General features: G+C 46.5%; 1 long non-coding RNA gene across 1 annotated transcript; it reads right to left on the reverse strand.

Moving 5' to 3' along the window:
- Nucleotides 1-338: 338 nt before the first annotated feature.
- LOC134911814 (uncharacterized) lies at nucleotides 339-18954 on the reverse strand. The gene is made up of 2 exons (XR_010176863.1): nucleotides 18866-18954; nucleotides 339-2334 (listed from the first exon to the last, which is right to left on the reverse strand). It is a non-coding gene; the product is annotated as an uncharacterized LOC134911814 (long non-coding RNA).
- Between the last annotated feature and the right edge of the window lie 1671 nt (nucleotides 18955-20625).

Here is a 20625-nt window from a genome sequence, read left to right on the forward strand (position 1 = left end):
TTGCACGACTGGACGAGGATGATATTGAGGAAATGTTGGTGCCGGAGGGGACTGTTTCCTCTAGCATCCAAAGGTGCGGCCCCTCTGGCGCAGTTGGGACAAAAGATAGTGAGTTACCTAGTCAGATTGTGGTGGTAGGGGACTCTATCATCAGGAAGGCAGATAGGGCAATCTGCTACCGGGACCGTGATCGCCGTACAGTCTGTTGTGTCCCGGGTGCTCGGGTGCGGCACATCGCGGACTGGGTAGATAGATTGTTGGGAGGGGTTGGGAAAGACCCGGCGGTCTTGGTGCATGTTGGCACTGTAATAGCAATCAATCAAGGAGATACGCCAGGATCAGAAGAAAAAGCATATATGGTTTATTGTGCATCTAGGCCCAGATGGGTGTCAACAGAGCACGCAGGCTCAGTGAGACAATTTGTGTTACAGTCATCACGGTTTATATAGCATAAAATACACATTACATCAGAAATGGCTTACGTGACATGGGACATAGTTCGTCTTTATTACTGTCATCCAAATACAATACTTATTCATAATTATGAGCCAGGAACGGCCCCGGGCAGTCACTTAGGGGCCACAAGTTAGTAATAAAGCACTATACACCACTCTAAGTCCCTTAATTACAGAAAGGGGCCTTTATCAGTAGGTCATGCACATAAAGCACAATTAACAGAAAGCAGGTGCAGATGAGAACAGAACACTTCTTATACATGGTTCAGAATATATGTTTTACTGCAAACAAGGAATATATTGATACATCAAGCGTTTTAACCCTATAGACATTCAGTCCCAGTATAAGGGGTCCAAATTTCTCTGACAATTCCTCCCTCTGACAAATTCCCTTTGTCACACACAACTATCCACTTTTTCATAAATGGCCCTTTGGTCACCTATGCCACTTGCTCGAAGGATCTGAAAGGTATTAACAGAAGGTATTTCAGGCTCCAACGGCAGAAAATGTTGACTAGGGGGCATCACCCCTCTGGACATCGGAACGTACACAGGGGGTGGAAGAGCAGAGGGAAGTGGACCCATTGCAGATTTGGAACTACTCTGACACCCCTTACTAACGATCATTGGCAAACATTTCAAACACAGGTAAAAAGTAATAATACCAATCCTCCAATTACTACATACTGCAACAATCCGGCTATCAGTGCTGATATACCTCTACCTAAGAATCCAAACGGATAACTTCCTTCTCCTCCTATCTTCCTTATTCCTTCCTGCATCTTTTCCACTTCTCTGTGTCCTTCCACTATATCTAAATTGTCTGCAATGTAAGTGCAACACTCCTGTCCTATCAAGGCACATGTTCCTCCCTCTGATGCCAGCACTTGGTCTAATGCGAACCTATTTTGTAGCACCACTTTACGCACTTGAGCCAACTCTTCATTCATTTCTCGTATGGCATGGCTAGTTTCATTTATTATTTTATCCATATAATGAGTGTACGCTCCTAGTCTTTCTGACAAAATTCCTACCCCTACCTGAGGAAGAAGTGAGTGATGTTACCTGATGTACTATAAGGCTTCCGGTCATGAATGTCCACTCGTTCTTCCCAAGTTCTAAACATGGAGTTATTGACATTACCATAAATATCCCTAAATGTATATCTTTCCCCATCTTCTGTCTGTTGTCTATACGCATGGACCTTGTCCCACCATCATCTAGTGCTCCTTGAGCTAAATCATTATGAACCACACAAATGGCAGGCTGTCCCACTCTGGATACTATTGCTAAGAGGGGAGTTTATTCTTCTCTGAGGTCTAATTCTGGCACTATAATTGGTTCTGGAAAAATTATCTTCCCAGTGTACCCAATCAAATCTCATGGCTTCTTCCCAAGTTACCTGAATGGCTATTAAGGGTATCCCTGATTCAGCATTCATTGGCAAATGTGTACACACCCAACAGTCAGTCTCATTGTTAACTCTTGCAATGGCCTTATGAATGGCAAGTATAGCATTCTTTCCTTTTATTTCATGTCCATAGTCAGTGATGTGAGTCTCCAGCATAACAGGAGTTAAGACAGAGAACAGGATCCAAAGTATCTTCATTCTCTTCACGGGTAGAGAAGCTCTGCTTCTTTCCGGCTTAGGTGGCAACTCACCAGGGGCTTTATTGTATCCTTTCTGGTGGTCACGGTCCTGTGAGCAACACAGGTGAGGTGGTCTGCAGGATGTCCTCGGGTTCACTCCGGGGCGGGTCTGATCGGACCTCTTTTGCAGTGTGATGCGTGTACTCAGGTTGATCTTTTGCCGACTCTCGCCGCTGTTGGAGTCGTTAACAGCACCTGGAATGGTCCTTCCCACCGCTCGGACAAAGAACTGCAACGTAAAAAGTTTATCATCACAAAGTCACCAGGCATCAGATCATGGCAGGCCGCAGGACTGCTTGGTTGTTGAGAAATGACAGCATCGTGAATTGTTTTGATCTGTCTGCTCATATTAATCAAATATTTAACAGTCACATCTTGGGCGGTAGAGAGGTCTGGCGCTGGGACCATCATAAGATTAGGCAACTTTCCAAATAAAATTTCATACGGGGAAAGACGTAATGGCCCCGTGGGTGTGGTTCGGATAGTATGCAAAACAAGAGGCAAAGCCTCAGGCCACAAGAGTCCAGTTTGCTTGGTACATTTTTGCAATTTATTTTTCACAGTTTGATTTAATCGTTCAATTTTTGCACTTGACTGGGGGTGGTAAGGCACATGTAATTACTGCTTTATGCCCATCATTTCACATATTTCCCTGAAAACCCTTCCGGTAAAATGCGTACCTTGGTCAGAAGAGATAACCTGGGGAAGTCCATACCTGCAGACTAAGTCCTGCACTATCTTCTTGGCTGTTATACTAGCTGTTGCTGTGGCTACAAGCAATGCTCCACCCACCTGCTAAACAGTTAAAGTCAAAACATACTGCAATTGTCTTACCTTTGGGAACTGAATGTAATCAATTTTTACCACCTGAAATGGTCCCTCTGTGGCGGGAAGGTGTGTTGATATTGTAGGCACTTTTCTACCTGGATTGTTTTGGAGACAAATTAGACAGCCTTGACAAAATTTAGAAGCCAATGCAGAGAATCCAGGGGCATACCAGTAGGTCCTGACTAAATTAGTCATTGCAGTTTTAGATGCATGGGTCAGGCCATGCGTGATCTGAGCCAATGCAGGTAAAAGTGATCTGGGGGCCACTGGCTTGCCTTCTCTATTGCGCCACAAACCATCAGCATCTGGCTGGCATCCTTCCCGCTCCCAGGTGGAGATTTCCTGTGGACTGGAGGTTAATTGCATAGAAATTAATGCTTGTGTATCAGGTATACATATTTCAGACATTACATACACTTGTTCTTTTAACATAGCCGTGGACTTTGCTATTCAATCCACTCTGGCATTTCCTTTTGACACCTCATCTCTGCCAGAAGTGTGGGCCTGGCACTTTATGACAGCAATTTGTTCAGGTTCCATTACTGCTTCTAAAAGCTCTCGCACCTTGTCCGCATGCGCTATAGGTGCTTCATTAGATGTAATGAAATTTCTCATTTTCCACAAACTTCCAAAATCTTGCACGACCCCAAACGCATAGCGCGAGTCAGTATAAATGTTTGCAACAGTGTCAGTTTACAATTTTACCCTTTGCTATTTTGCAAGCTCTGGTCAATGCTACAAGCTCAGCACTTTGAGTTGAGTGAAAGGCTGTGAGGGGTCTGGCTTCCAGCATTTCAGTCTGTGTACACACAGCATATGCAGACCCGAGGCTGCCGTCTTCTCGTCGTAAGCAGCTTCCATCCACGAACAGTGTTAAATCTGCATGCGGGATGGGTTCATCAGTGAGGCCAGGGCTCTGTGTCTTGTGTGCCCCCAGCTTCCCCTCCTCCCTCTGAGTCTGAAAAGACTCATCCCTTACAAGCAGAAGGGTGGCGAGATTCAATGTATTGCAGCGCTGGATAATGAGATTACTGGGTGCTAGCAAAGTCAGTTCCCGCTTAGTGAGCCGTGAAGTGGTTAAATGCTGTGTCTGCTTGCAAGTAAGTAAAGTAGCTACCACATGAGGCACATACAGGATTCAGGACAATATCTGCAGATTTGTGAACTAAGATTGCGGCAGCAGCTTCTGCTCGCAAACATACCGGCAAGGCTCTGGCAACTGGGTCCAAGACCGCACTGTAGTATGCCACAGGGCGTTGTTTATTTTTATGCCGTTTAGTTAACACACCTGCAGAATGTCCCATTACCTTATGACAAAATAGGGAAAAAGCTTGTTATAATGTGGAATGCCTAGCGCTGATGATGGTGTCAATGACTCTTTTGTCCACAATTGGTCAGGGATTTCTGAAAGCCAGCCTGGCAGTGCCTGTGAGACAGGCATAAGCCTGTTGTCATCATACTGCCACAGGACAGGGCATCTTGTACAGTGTCAGCGTATTGCTCTGGAACATGCAGAAAGAATCCAGCAGATGAGCAGCTGATATAACATCTAAGTTTTGCGAGGAGATCGCAACTAAGCAAACTGACAGGGGCACTAGTGGACAACAACAAAAAATAAGAATTTACGTACCGATAATTCTATTTCTCGTAGTCCGTAGTGGATGCTGGGGACTCCGTAAGGACCATGGGGAATAGCAGCTCCGCAGGAGACTGGGCACAAAAGTAAAGCTTTAGAACTACCTGGTGTGCACTGGCTCCTCCCCCTATGACCCTCCTCCAAGCCTCAGTTAGGATACTGTGCCCGGACGAGCGTACACAATAAGGAAGGATTTTGAATCCCGGGTAAGACTCATACCAGCCACACCAATCACACCGTACAACTCGTGATCTAAACCCAGTTAACAGCATGATAACAGAGGAGCCTCTAGAAAAGATGGCTCACTACAGCAATAACCCGATTTTTTGGTAACAATAACTATGTACCAGTATTGCAGACAATCCGCACTTGGGATGGTCGCCCAGCATCCACTACGGACTACGAGAAATAGAATTATCGGTAAGTAAATTCTTATTTTCTCTAACGTCCTAAGTGGATGCTGGGGACTCCGTAAGGACCATGGGGATTATACCAAAGCTCCCAAACGGGCGGGAGAGTGCGGATGACTCTGCAGCACCAAATGAGAGAACTCCAGGTCCTCCTCAGCCAGGGTATCAATTTTGTAGAATTTTACAAACGTATTTGCTCCTGACCAAGTAGCTGCTCGGCAAAGTTGAAAAGCCGAGACCCCTCGGGCAGCCGCCCAAGATGAGCCCACCTTCCTTGTGGAGTGGGCATTTACAGATTTTTGGCTGTGGCAGGCCTGCCACAGAATGTGCAAGCTGAATTGTACTACAAATCCAACGAGCAATAGTCTGCTTAGAAGCAGGAGCACCCAGCTTGTTGGGTGCATACAGGATAAACAGCGAGTCAGATTTTCTGACTCCAGCCGTCCTGGAAACATATATTTTCAGGGCCCTGATAACGTCTAGCAACTTGGAGTCCTCCAAGTCCCTAGTAGCCGCAGGCACCACAATAGGTTGGTTCAGGTGAAACGCTGAAACCACCTTAGGGAGAAACTGAGGACGAGTCCTCAATTCCGCCCTGTCCGAATGGAAAATCAGATAAGGGCTTTTACAGGATAAGGCCGCCAATTCTGACACGCGCCTGGCCCAGGCCAGGGCCAACAGCATGACCACTTTCCATGTGAGATATTTTAACTCCACAGATTTAAGTGGTTCAAACCAATGTGACTTTTGGAACCCAAAAACTACATTGAGATCTAAAGGTGCCACTGGAGGCACAAAAGGAGGCTGTATATGCAGTACCCCTTTTACAACGTCTGAACTTCAGGGACTGAAGCTAGTTCTTTTTGGAAGAAAATTGACAGGGCCGAAATTTGAACCTTAATGGACCCCAATTTCAGGCCCATAGACACTCCTGTTTGCAGGAAATGTAGGAATCGACCCAGTTGAATTTCCTCCGTCGGGCCTTACTGGCCTCGCACCACGCAACATATTTTCGCCAAATGCGGCGATAATGTTTTGCGGTTACATCCTTCCTGGCTTTGATCAGGATAGGGATGACTTCATCCGGAATGCCTTTTTTCCTTCAGGATCCGGCGTTCAACCGCCATGCCGTCAAACGCAGCCGCGGTAAGTCTTGGAACAGACAGGGTCCTTGCTGGAGCAGGTCCCTTCTTAGAGGTAGAGGCCACGGATCCTCCGTGAGCATCTCTTGAAGTTCCGGTTACCAAGTCCTTCTTGGCCAATCCGGAGCCACGAATATAGTGCTTACTCCTCTCCATCTTATCAATCTCAGTACCTTGGGTATGAGAGGCAGATGAGGGAACACATACACTGACTGGTACACCCACGGTGTTACCAGAGCGTCTACAGCTATTGCCTGAGGGTCCCTTGACCTGGCGCAATACCTGTCGAGTTTTTCCCAACGGTTTATAATCATGTGGAAGACTTCTGGGTGAAGTCCCCACTCTCCCGGGTGGAGGTCGTGTCTGCTGAGGAAGTCTGCTTCCCAGTTGTCCACTCCCGGAACTTCTGACAGTGCTATCACATGATTTTCCGCCCAGCGAAGAATCCTTGCAGCTTCTGCCATTGCCCTTCTGCTTCTTGTGCCACCCTGTCTGTTTACGTGGGTGACTGCCGTGATGTTGTCCGACTGGATCAACACCGGCTGACCTTGAAGCAGAGGTCTTGCTAAGCTTAGAGCATTGTAAATGGCCCTTAGCTTCAGGATATTTATGTGAAGTGATGTCTCCAGGCTTGACCATAAGCCCTGGAAATTCCTTCCCTGTGTGACTGCTCCCCAGCCTCGCAGGCTGGCATCCATGGTCACCAGGACCCAGTCCTGAATGCCGAATCTGCGGCCCTCTAGAAGATGAGCACTCTGCAACCAACACAGGAGGGACACCCTTGTTCTTGGTGACAGGGTTATCCGCTGATGCATCTGAAGATGCGACCCGGACCATTTGTCCAGCAGGTCCCACTGGAAAGTTCTTGCGTGGAATCTGCCGAATGGGATTGCTTCGTAGGAAGCCACCATTTTACCCAGAACCCTTGTGCATTGATGCACTGAGACTTGGCTCGGTTTTAGGAGGTTCCTGACTAGCTCGGATAACTCCCTGGCTTTCTCCTCCGGGAGAAACACCTTTTTCTGGACTGTGTCCAGGATCATCCCTAGGAACAGAAGACGAGTCGTCAGAACCAGCTGCGATTTTGGAATATTGAGAATCCAATCGTGCTGCCGCAACACTACCTGAGATAGTGCTACACCGACCTCCAACTGTTCCCTGGATCTTACCCTTATCAGCGAATCGTCCAAGTAAGGTATAACTAAAATTCCCTTCCTTCGAAGGAATATCATCATTTCGGCCATTACCTTGGTAAAGACCCGGGGTGCCGTGGACCATCCATACGGCAGCGTCTGAACTGATAGTGACAGTTCTGTACCATAAATCTGAGGTACCCTTGGTGAGAAGGGTAAATTTGGACATGAAGGTAAGCATCCTCGATGTCCCGAGACATCATGTAGTCCCCTTCTTCCAGGTTCGCAATCACTGCTCTGAGTGACTCAATCTTGAATTTGAACCTCTGTATGTAAGTGTTCAAAGATTTTAGATTTAGAATCGGTCTCACCGAGCCGTCCGGCTTCGGTACCACAACAGTTTGGAATAATACCCCGTTCCCTGTTGCAGGAGGGGTACCTTGATTATCACCTGCTGGGAATACAGCTTGTGAATGGCTTCCAAAACTGTCTCCCTGTCAGAAGGAGACATCGGTAAAGCCGACTTTAGGAAACGGCGAGGGGGAGACGTCTCGAATTCCAATTTGTACCCCTGAGATATCACCTGAAGGATCCAGGGGTCTACTTGCGAGTGAGCCCACTGCGCGCTGAAATTCACTGAGACGGGCCCCCCACCGTGCCTGATTCTGCTTGTAAAGCCCCAGCGTCATACTGAGGGCTTGGCAGAGGCGGGAAAGGGTTTCTGTTCCTGGGAACTGGCTGATTTCTGCAGCCTTTTTCCTCTCCCTCTGTCACGGGGCAGAAATGAGGAACCTTTTGCCCGCTTGTCCACAAAAAGACTGCGCCTGATAATACGGCGTCTTCTTATGTTGAGAGGCGACCTGGGGTACAAACTAGAGATGAGCGCCGGAAATGTTTCGGGTTTTGTGTTTTGGTTTTGGGTTCGGTTCCGCGGCCGTGTTTTGGGTTCGACCGCGTTTTGGCAAAACCTCACCGAATTTTTTTTGTCGGATTCGGGTGTGTTTTGGATTCGGGTGTTTTTTTCAAATAACCCTAAAAAACAGCTTAAATCATAGAATTTGGGGGTCATTTTGATCCCAAAGTATTATTAACCTCAAAAACCATAATTTCCACTCATTTTCAGTCTATTCTGAATACCTCACACCTCACAATATTATTTTTAGTCCTAAAATTTGCACCGAGGTCGCTGTGTGAGTAAGATGAGCGACCCTAGTGGCCGACACAAACACCGGGCCCATCTAGGAGTGGCACTGCAGTGTCACGCAGGATGTCCCTTCCAAAAAACCCTCCCCAAACAGCACATGACGCAAAGAAAAAAAGAGGCGCAATGAGGTAGCTGTGTGAGTAAGATAAGCGACCCTAGTGGCCGACACAAACACCGGGCCCATCTAGGAGTGGCACTGCAGTGTCACGCAGGATGTCCCTTCCAAAAAACCCTCCCCAAACAGCACATGACGCAAAGAAAAAAAGAGGCGCAATGAGGTAGCTGACTGTGTGAGTAAGATAAGCGACCCTAGTGGCCGACACAAACACCGGGCCCATCTAGGAGTGGCACTGCAGTGTCACGCAGGATGTCCCTTCCAAAAAACTCTCCCTAAACAGCACATGACGCAAAGAAAAAAAGAGGCGCAATGAGGTAGCTGACTGTGTGAGCAAGATAAGCGACCCTAGTGGCCGACACAAACACCGGGCCCATCTAGGAGTGGCACTGCAGTGTCACGCAGGATGGCCCTTCCAAAAAACCCTCCCCAAACAGCACATGACGCAAAGAAAAATAAAAGAAAAAAGAGGTGCAAGATGGAATTGTCCTTGGGCCCTCCCACCCACCCTTATGTTGTATAAACAAAACAGGACATGCACACTTTAACCAACCCATCATTTCAGTGACAGGGTCTGCCACACGACTGTGACTGATATGACGGGTTGGTTTGGACCCCCCCCAAAAAAGAAGCAATTAATCTCTCCTTGCACAAACTGGCTCTACAGAGGCAAGATGTCCACCTCATCATCATCCTCCGATATATCACCGTGTACATCCCCCTCCTCACAGATTATCAATTCGTCCCCACTGGAATCCACCATCTCAGCTCCCTGTGTACTTTGTGGAGGCAATTGCTGCTGGTCAATGTCTCCGCGGAGGAATTGATTATAATTCATTTTAATGAACATCATCTTCTCCACATTTTCTGGATGTAACCTCGTACGCCGATTGCTGACAAGGTGAGCGGCGGCACTAAACACTCTTTCGGAGTACACACTTGTGGGAGGGCAACTTAGGTAGAATAAAGCCAGTTTGTGCAAGGGCCTCCAAATTGCCTCTTTTTCCTGCCAGTATAAGTACGGACTGTGTGACGTGCCTACTTGGATGCGGTCACTCATATAATCCTCCACCATTCTTTCAATGTTGAGAGAATCATATGCAGTGACAGTAGACGACATGTCCGTAATCGTTGTCAGGTCCTTCAGTCCGGACCAGATGTCAGCATCAGCAGTCGCTCCAGACTGCCCTGCATCACCGCCAGCGGGTGGGCTCGGAATTCTGAGCCTTTTCCTCGCACCCCCAGTTGCGGGAGAATGTGAAGGAGGAGATGTTGACAGGTCGCGTTCCGCTTGACTTGACAATTTTCTCACCAGCAGGTCTTTCAACCCCAGCAGACTTGTGTCTGCCGGAAAGAGAGATCCAAGGTAGGCTTTAAATCTAGGATCGAGCATGGTGGCCAAAATGTAGTGCTCTGATTTCAACAGATTGACCACCCGTGAATCCTTGTTAAGCGAATTAAGGGCTCCATCCACAAGTCCCACATGCCTAGCGGAATCGCTCCGTGTTAGCTCCTCCTTCAATGTCTCCAGCTTCTTCTGCAAAAGCCTGATGAGGGGAATGACCTGACTCAGGCTGGCAGTGTCTGAACTGACTTCACGTGTGGCAAGTTCAAAGGGCATCAGAACCTTGCACAACGTTGAAATCATTCTCCACTGCGCTTGAGACAGGTGCATTCCACCTCCTATATCGTGCTCAATTGTATAGGCTTGAATGGCCTTTTGCTGCTCCTCCAACCTCTGAAGCATATAGAGGGTTGAATTCCACCTCGTTACCACTTCTTGCTTCAGATGATGGCAGGGCAGGTTCAGTAGTTTTTGGTGGTGCTCCAGTCTTCTGTACGTGGTGCCTGTACGCCGAAAGTGTCCCGCAATTCTTCTGGCCACCGACAGCATCTCTTGCACGCCCCTGTCGTTTTTTTAAAAATTCTGCACCACCAAATTCAAGGTATGTGCAAAACATGGGACGTGCTGGAATTTGCCCATATTTAACGCACACACAATATTGCTGGTGTTGTCCGATACCACAAATCCACAGGAGAGTCCAATTGGGGTAAGCCATTCCGCGATGATCTTCCTCAGTTGCCGTAAGAGGTTTTCAGCTGTGTGCGTATTCTGGAAACCGGTGATACAAAGCGTAGCCTGCCTAGGAAAGAGTTGGCGTTTGCGAGATGCTGCTACTGGTGCCGCCGCTGCTGTTCTTGCGGCGGGAGTCCATACATCTACCCAGTGGGCTGTCACAGTCATATAGTCCTGACCCTGCCCTGCTCCACTTGTCCACATGTCCGTGGTTAAGTGGACATTGGGTACAGCTGAATTTTTTAGGACACTGGTGACTCTTTTTCTGAGGTCTGTGTACATTTTCGGTATCGCCTGCCTAGAGAAATGGAACCTAGATGGTATTTGGTACCGGGGACACAGTACCTCCAACAAGTCTCTAGTTGGCTCTGCAGTAATGATGGATACCGGAACCACGTTTCTCACCACCCAGGATGCCAAGGCCTCAGTTATCCGCTTTGCAGTAGGATGACTGCTGTGATATTTCATCTTCCTCGCAAAGGACTGTTGGACAGTCAATTGCTTGGTGGAAGTAGTAAAAGTGGTCTTACGACTTCCCCTCTGGGATGACCATCGACTCCCAGCAGCAACAACAGCAGCGCCAGCAGCAGTAGGCGTTACACGCAAGGATGCATCGGAGGAATCCCAGGCAGGAGAGGAATCATCAGAATTGCCAGTGACATGGCCTGCAGGGCTATTGGCATTCCTGGGGAAGGAGGAAATTGACACTGAGGGAGTTGGTGGGGTGGTTTGCGTGAGCTTGGTTACAAGAGGAAGGGATTTACTGGTCAGTGGACTGCTTCCGCTGTCGGCCAAAGTTTTTGAACTTGTCACTGACTTATTATGAATGCGCTGCAGGTGACGTATAAGGGAGGATGTTCCGAGGTGGTTAACGTCCTTACCCCTACTTATTACAGCTTGACAAAGGGAACACACGGCTTGACAAATGTTGTCCGCATTTCTGGTGAAATACTTCCACACCGAAGAGCTGATTTTTTTGGTATTTTCACCAGGCATGTCAACGGCCATATTCCTCCCACGGACAACAGGTGTCTCCCCGGGTGCCTGACTTAAACAAACCACCTCACCATCAGAATCCTCCTGGTCAATTTCCTCCCCAGCGCCAGCAACACCCATATCCTCCTCATCCTGGTGTACTTCAACACTGACATCTTCAATCTGACTATCAGGAACTGGACTGCGGGTGCTCCTTCCAGCACTTGCAGGGGGCGTGCAAATGGTGGAAGGCGCATGCTCTTCACGTCCAGTGTTGGGAAGGTCAGGCATCGCAACCGACACAATTGGACTCTCCTTGTGGATTTGGGATTTCGAAGAACGCACAGTTCTTTGCTGTGCTTTTTCCAGCTTGAGTCTTTTCATTTTTCTAGCGAGAGGCTGAGTGCTTCCATCCTCATGTGAAGCTGAACCACTAGCCATGAACATAGGCCAGGGCCTCAGCCGTTCCTTGCCACTCCGTGTGGTAAATGGCATATTGGCAAGTTTACGCTTCTCCTCCGACAATTTTATTTTAGGTTTTGGAGTCCTTTTTTTACTGATATTTGGTGTTTTGGATTTGACATGCTCTGTACTATGACATTGGGCATCGGCCTTGGCAGACGACGTTGCTGGCATTTCATCGTCTCGGCCATGACTAGTGGCAGCAGCTTCAGCACGAGGTGGAAGTGGATCTTGATCTTTCCCTAATTTTGGAACCTCAACATTTTTGTTCTCCATATTTTAATAGGCACAACTAAAAGGCACCTCAGGTAAACAATGGAGATGGATGGATACTAGTATACAATTATGGATGGACTGCCGAGTGCCGACACAGAGGTAGCTACAGCCGTGGACTACCGTACTGTACTGTGTCTGCTGCTAATATAGACTGGTTGATAAAGAGATGTAGTATGTATGTATAAAGAAGAAAAAAAAAAAACCACGGGTAGGTGGTATACAATTATGGACGGACTGCCGAGTGCCGACACAGAGGTAGCTACAGCCGTGGACTACCGTACTGTGTCTGCTGCTAATATAGACTGGTTGATAAAGAGATGTAGTATGTATGTATAAAGAAGAAAGAAAAAAAAACCACGGGTAGGTGGTATACAATTATGGACGGACTGCCGAGTGCCGACACAGAGGTAGCTACAGCCGTGGACTACCGTACTGTACTGTCTCTGCTGCTAATATAGACTGGATGATAATGAGATGTAGTATGTATAAAGAAGAAAGAAAAAAAAACCACGGGTAGGTGGTATACAATTATGGATGGAGTGCCGACACAGAGGTAGCTACAGCCGTGGACTACCGTACTGTACTGTGTCTGCTGCTAATATAGACTGGATGATAATGAGATGTAGTATGTATAAAGAAGAAAAAAAAAACCACGGGTAGGTGGTATACAATTATGGATGGACTGCCGAGTGCCGACACAGAGGTAGCTACAGCCGTGGACTACCGTACTGTACTGTGTCTGCTGCTAATATAGACTGGTTGATAATGAGATGTAGTATGTATGTATAAAGAAGAAAGAAAAAAAAAACACGGGTAGGTGGTATACAATTATGGACGGACTGCCGAGTGCCGACACAGAGGTAGCTACAGCCGTGGACTACCGTACTGTACTGTGTCTGCTGCTAATATAGACTGGATGATAATGAGATGTAGTATGTATAAAGAAGAAAGAAAAAAAAACCACGGGTAGGTGGTATACAATTATGGATGGACTGCCGAGTGCCGACACAGAGGTAGCTACAGCCGTGGACTACCGTACTGTACTGTGTCTGCTGCTAATATAGACTGGATGATAATGAGATGTAGTATGTATAAAGAAGAAAGAAAAAAAAACCGCGGGTAGGTGGTATACAATTATGGACGGACTGCCGAGTGCCGACACAGAGGTAGCTACAGCCGTGGACTACCGTACTGTACTGTGTCTGCTGCTAATATAGACTGGTTGATAATGAGATGTAGTATGTATAAAGAAGAAAGAAAAAAAAACCACGGGTAGGTGGTATACAATTATGGATGGACTGCCGAGTGCCGACACAGAGGTAGCTACAGCCGTGGACTACCGTACTGTACTGTGTCTGCTGCTAATATAGACTGGATGATAATGAGATGTAGTATGTATAAAGAAGAAAAAAAAAACCACGGGTAGGTGGTATACAATTATGGATGGACTGCCGAGTGCCGACACAGAGGTAGCTACAGCCGTGGACTACCGTACTGTACTGTGTCTGCTGCTAATATAGACTGGATGATAATGAGATGTAGTATGTATAAAGAAGAAAGAAAAAAAAAACCACGGGTAGGTGGTATACAATTATGGATGGACTGCCGAGTGCCGACACAGAGGTAGCTACAGCCGTGAACTACCGTACTGTGTCTGCTGCGACTGGATGATAAATAATGATATAAAAAATATATATATATCACTACTGCAGCCGGACAGGTATATATTATATAATGACGGACCTGCTGGACACTGTCTGTCAGCAGAATGAGTTTTTTATAGAATAAAAAAACACCACACAAGTCACACGACGAGTGTTTAACTTTTTCAGGCAATCACAATATAGTATACTATACTGGTGGTCAGTGTGGTCAGGTCACTGGTCAGTCACACTGGCAGTGGCACTCCTGCAGCAAAAGTGTGCACTGTTTAATTTTAATAATATGTACTCCTGGCTCCTGCTATAACCTATAACTGCTCCCCAGTCTCCCCCACAATTAAGCTGTGTGAGCACAGTCAGATATTATACATAGATGATGCAGCACACTGGGCTGAGCACAGATATGGTATGTGACTGAGTCACTGTGTATCGTTTTTTTCAGGCAGAGAACGGATTATATTAAATAAAACTGCACTGGTGGTCACTGGTCAGTGGTCAGTCACTAGTAAACTCTGCACTCTCTAGTACTCCTAAGCTCCAGTAAATCAAGTGTCTCTGTCTCAATCTCACTCTCTCTCTTCTAATCTAAATGGAGAGGACGCCAGCCACGTCCTCTCCCTATCAATCTCAATGCACGTGTGAAAATGGCGGCGACGCGCGGCTCCTTATATAGAATCCGAGTCTCGCGATAGAATCCGAGCCTCGCGAGAATCCGACAGCGTCATGATGACGTTCGGGCGCGCTCGGGTTAACCGAGCAAGGCGGGAAGATCCGAGTCGCTCGGATCCGTGTAAAAAAAGCTGAAGTTCGGGCGGGTTCGGATTCCGAGGAACCGAACCCGCTCATCTCTAGTACAAACGTGGATTTCCCAGCTGTTGCCATGGCCACCAGGTCTGAAAGACCGACCCCAAATAACTCCTCCCTTTAATAAGGCAATACTTCCAAATGCCGTTTGGAATCCGCATCACCTGACCACTGTCGTGTCCATAACCCTCTACTGGTAGAAATGGACAACGCACTTAGACTTGATGCCAGTCGGCAAATATTCAGCTGTGCATCACGCATATATAGAAATGCATCTTTTAAATGCTCTATAGGCAAAAATATACTGTCCCTATCTAGGGTATCAATATTTTCAGTCAGGGAATCCGACCACGCCAACCCAGCACTGCCCATCCAGGCTGAGGCGATTGCTGGTCGCAGTATAACACCAGTATGTGTGTAAATACATTTTAGGATACCCTCCTGCTTTCTATCAGCAGGATCCTTAAGGGCGGCCATCTCAGGAGAGGGTAGAGCCCTTACAAGCGTGTGAGCGCTTTATCCACCCTAGGGGGTGTTTCCCAACGCACCCTAACCTCTGGCGGGAAAGGATATAATGCCAATAACATTTTAGAAATTATCAGTTGTTATCGGGGGAAACCCACGCATCATCACACACCTCATTTAATTTCTCAGATTCAGGAAAACTACAGGTAGTTTTTCCTCACCGAACATAATACCCCTTTTTGGTGGTACTCGTATTATCAGAAATGTGTAAAACATTTTTCATTGCCTCCATCATGTAACGTGTGGCCCTACTGGAAGTCACATTTGTCTCTTCACCGTCGACACTGGAGTCAGTATCCGTGTCGGCGTCTATATCTGCCATCTGAGGTAACGGGCGCTTTAGAGCCCCTGACGGCCTATGAGACGTCTGGACAGGCACAAGCTGAGTAGCCGGCTGTCTCATGTCAACCACTGTCTTTTATACAGAGCTGACACTGTCACGTAATTCCTTCCAACAGTTCATCCACTCAGGTGTCGACCCCCTAGGGGGTGACATCACTATTACAGGCAATTTGCTCCGTCTCCACATCATTTTCCTCCTCATACATGTCGACACAAACGTACCGACATACAGCACACACACAGGGAATGCTCTGATAGAGGACAGGACCCCACTAGCCCTTTGGGGAGACAGAGGGAGAGTTTGCCAGCACACACCAGAGCGCTATATATATACAGGGATAACCTTATATAAGGGTTTTTCCCCTTATAGCTGCTGTATCTTTAATACTGCGCGTAATTAGTGCCCCCCCTCTCTTTTTTAACCCTTTCTGTAGTGTAGTGACTGCAGGGAAGAGCCAGGGAGCTTCCCTCCAACGGAGCTGTGAGGGAAAATGGCGCCAGTGTGCTGAGGAGATAGGTTCCGCCCCCTTATCGGCGGCCTTATCTCCCGTTTTTCTATGTATTCTGGCAGGGGTTAAATGCATCCATATAGCCCAGGAGCTATATGTGATGCATTTTTTGCCATCCAAGGTGTTTTTATTGCGTCTCAGGGCGCCAGCGCCCTGCACCCTCAGTGACCGGAGTGTGAAGTGTGCTGAGAGCAATGGCGCACAGCTGCAGTGCTGTGCGCTACCTTGTTGAAGACAGGACGTCTTCTGCCGCTGATTTTCCGGACCTCTTCTGTCTTCTGGCTCTGTAAGGGGGCCGGCGGCGCGGCTCTGGGACCCATCCATGGCTGGGCCTGTGATCGTCCCTCTGGAGCTAATGTCCAGTAGCCTAAGAAGCCCAATCCACTCTGCACGCAGGTGAGTTCGCTTCTTCTCCCCTTAGTCCCTCGATGCAGTGAGCCTGTTGCCAGCAGGTCTCACTGAAAATAAAAAACCTAAAACTAAACTTTTCACTAAGCAGCTCAGGAGAGCCACCTAGTGTGCACCCTTCTCGTTCGGGCACAAAATCTTAACTGAGGCTTGGAGGAGGGTCATAGGGGGAGGAGCCAGTGCACACCAGATAGTTCTAAAGCTTTACTTTTGTGCCCAGTCTCCTGCAGAGCCGCTATTCCCCATGGTCCTTACGGAGTCCCCAGCATCCACTTAGGACGATAGAGAAAGCGTGTTTGTGAGAGGACATAACGTGACAGTCAAGGGCTCTGCATTTCAACGGGGACTATTTGAGATTCCTACTGCAGTGACAGTTTTGTCAGAGGTAGGAAAATCCTGACTACCTGCTATTAATAAAACAGAGGCTCCGGTGTCTATTAAGCTAGAAATTGGCTTATTATTTATTATTAAATTTCTCATTATCTGTAGCCAGTACTGGTTATACTGGAGGCTTGACCTCCTGACAATCCCGAATTGTCAGATGATTTAAGTCTCCACTGCACAGTGGTTTTCTTTTACAATCATGTGACAAGTGTCTTTTTTCTTTGCAGTTGTAGCACACTATAGCTCTCCGGGGAGTGGGCCCCCTCCCACTGGAGAGTGTCTTGTGAACTGGCTGAGCCGTCTGCTCAGCGGTTTCGATCTTGTACATTTATTAACTTCTGCCTGTTTATATCCTTTTCAACTAAATTGGCCTCGTGGTGTCTGCTCCACTCAATAATACTAGCAAAGGGTTTTAGTTTTCCAATCAGGGGACTGAGTTTTTGAGTCTGGACTGTATGGGTCTTTTCAATCCTTCTACATATGAAGTGATTAACAAAGGGGCTAGATCTGGTTTTCCTTGTGTATCGGGGATGTCACTGTGAGATTTTATAATTTTGAAGAATTTGGCAGTATAATCTGCAACCGATTCCTTTTGGTCTTGGGCAATTCCCATTATTTTGGTCCAATTAATAGTGGCAGGGAATGTTTTGTTAAATGCTGTTTCTAGTTCTAACCATTTGGCAACTAGCTGATCACTATTAGGCTCATCAGCAGTAGCATCCTATTTTAATTGCTGCATCAGGGACGTATAATCATTGGGTTTAAATACAGCAAGTAGTAATTGCAAAACATCTCTATATGTGGGCTGGTGAATATTTTTAGTTAGAACTAAATTATCCCACACTGTCCTGGGATCTTTTCTAGAGTCGGGCATCTTCTCTGCTAAGGCTCTAAGATCTGATGCCGTCCAGGGAACATGCATGGAGTATGTAACAGCCGGCCCCCCAGCCGGAGGGGCTGTGATAAGCCTGACCGGGTATAGGGTCGGATGCAACATACCAGGATCTGCAGGGGTTAAGGTCTGTGGTATCATGCGTTGACCTCTACCTCTGCCTAAATGTGTTACAACGTAGTCCAGTGTCCCTGCACCAGAAGAGTCTGGAGACTGAACATGAACTAAAGTTTCCTGTAGTGTAGTGTTATCAGAAAGGGAAGAAACGGCAGCAGCAACTTTCTACGGACCGTTCACCCTCTGCTCTATTTATAGAGCAAGGTGCAGAGGCAATGATCAGGGAAGTGTCTATTGCCAGTGTCCCTTAACTCTGTGGGTTTTTGATAATTGATGCAAGTGGGGGTATAATGCCTCCTCCCTTTCTCTAATTTCCTTTACTGTCTGTTATTAAGTCTATATTTTTTTCCCGCATAAGGCGGAGGGTTTTGTATTGGAGGTGACAATAAAAAGTGCATCAGCTACCCACAAACAATAAGATTTACATTCATTATAACATATCAACTTATTTCCTAAATTATTCAAAACATTTGCATTAAAGGTACCTGTAAGAGGAAAGGTTAGATAATTCTGTGTTTTCTTATTCCATTTTCTCAAGAATTTCACAGCCAAAACACCATGCTTGAATTTCATAATACTGGCCGGTGCACTCAGAGGGATCTCCCTCTTTGTGGACTGATTCTGCCCCATTTGCCTTCCTCTAGTGTACACAATTTTACCTCAAAAACCGGCTCTCACAAGCGAATGGAGTCTCCTGCCACTTGCAAGGAGATGAATCAATTATTTTCAATACAGTAAAGTATACCCACAAGCGTCACGTCTGACGAGAGTGCTAAACCTTTCTCTCCCCAGGCTGTTATATGTTACCTAACCAGAAAAGTAGTCACACAGATCTATTTTCTATCAAGTACCTACAATACCTGCCATGAGAGATGGTCTCACAATTTTCCTTATACCTTCATCATATCTTGGGCAAGAAAGTCATACAATCTATTTCTTTTCCCTGCGTTATAAAGGCTGATATGTGAAGCTTTTACCTTTTTCTCCGTCCCTGACACGGGTACAGAGTTCAGTTTACACACATACACTTAGTGTCATTCATCTCTTACATACATACATTGCAGCAGAAAAAACTTGTAATCAATTATTGCATCAGTTTAACCCTATACAGTACCAGCCTTCAATGCTGCGTAACACAACTGTATGTTATACAATGTATACCCTTTATATTTGTGGTAAATAAAAGAAGGTTAAGACCTGATAAAGAAACAATATTATCCACAAGCTTAAATGTTGCAGGAAAAATAGAAATGGTAATAATTACTGGAAAAAATGGTGTTAGGTGTTAGTTTGAAAAGAAGTATTATTCACGCATTTAAAATAACACAGAAAAATATGCTTTTTCGTCTAGTCCTTACCTCAGAAACGAGGTTCTTTTCGGAGCGAGCACTGCACACACGGGACAGACGTGCTGTTTTGCTTATGCCGCAGAAAATAGAAGGTATGAAAAGTTTCTCACCTTACAGCGCTGTTTAGTTTCTGCGGCAGAGGACTCAGCAGTCTTGTTGTCCCGTATGCGAAGTGGGTTTGTCCGACCGGGCAGAAAACATCAAATGTAATAGCAATCAATCAAGGAGATACGCCAGGATCAGAAGAAAAAGCATATATGGTTTATTGTGCATCTAGGCCCAGATGGGTGTCAACAGAGCACGCAGGCTCAGTGAGACAATTTGTGTTACAGTCATCACTGTTTATATAGCATAAAATACACATTACATCAGAAATGGCTTACGTGACATGGGACATAGTTCGTCTTTATTACTGTCATCCAAATACAATACTTATTCATAATTATGAGCCAGGAACGGCCCCGGGCAGTCACTTAGGGGCCACGAGTTAGTAATAAAGCACTATACACCACTCTAAGTCCCTTAATTACAGAAAGGGGCCCTTATCAGTAGGTCATGCACATAAAGCACAATTAACAGAAAGCAGGTGCAGATGAGAACAGAACACTTCTTATACATGGTTCAGAATATATGTTTTACTGCAAACAAGGAATATATTGATACATCAAGCGTTTTAACCCTATAGACATTCAGTCCCAGTATAAGGGGTCCAAATTTCTCTGACAGCACCAATGACAAAGTCAGCGGAAAGGTGGAATGTCCTTAAGAAAGACTATAGGGAATTAGGCAAGGACATCTAAGGTAATATTCTCAGAATTATTACCCGTGCCACGCGCTAATCCAGGGAGGCAGAGGGAGATTATGGAGGTAAATGTGTGGCTTAGAGACTCAGTCAGGCGCCATCTTTTTTGTCGTGATGGAATGCACCTGAATGAGGAGGGGGCAGCGGTGCTGGGGGGGAAGGATGGTTAGAAGGTTGGAGGAGATTTTTAACTAGGAGCCTGGGGGGAGGGTTTAGCTAGAAACTATGGGGCATGCAGTGAGAATAGTGGGGATGGTGGTAGTAAAAGAAATGGGGGAGAAGTTGGGGGGAGGGTAAGAGCAGCCGGTAAAGGTATCAACATGGGTACTAAAAGAGGTTTTACCAAAGCACTAACTAATGTCGATTACAGGTCATCGTTGCTACACAAGGGGAAAGATGACCCTAACGCAAAGGGAAATACTTATCTTAGTTGTATGTATGTGAACGCTAGAAGCCTTACTGGTAAAAA

The sequence above is a fragment of the Pseudophryne corroboree genome, chromosome 4 (assembly GCF_028390025.1).
Source record: "Pseudophryne corroboree isolate aPseCor3 chromosome 4, aPseCor3.hap2, whole genome shotgun sequence".
Taxonomy (NCBI): domain Eukaryota; kingdom Metazoa; phylum Chordata; class Amphibia; order Anura; family Myobatrachidae; genus Pseudophryne; species Pseudophryne corroboree.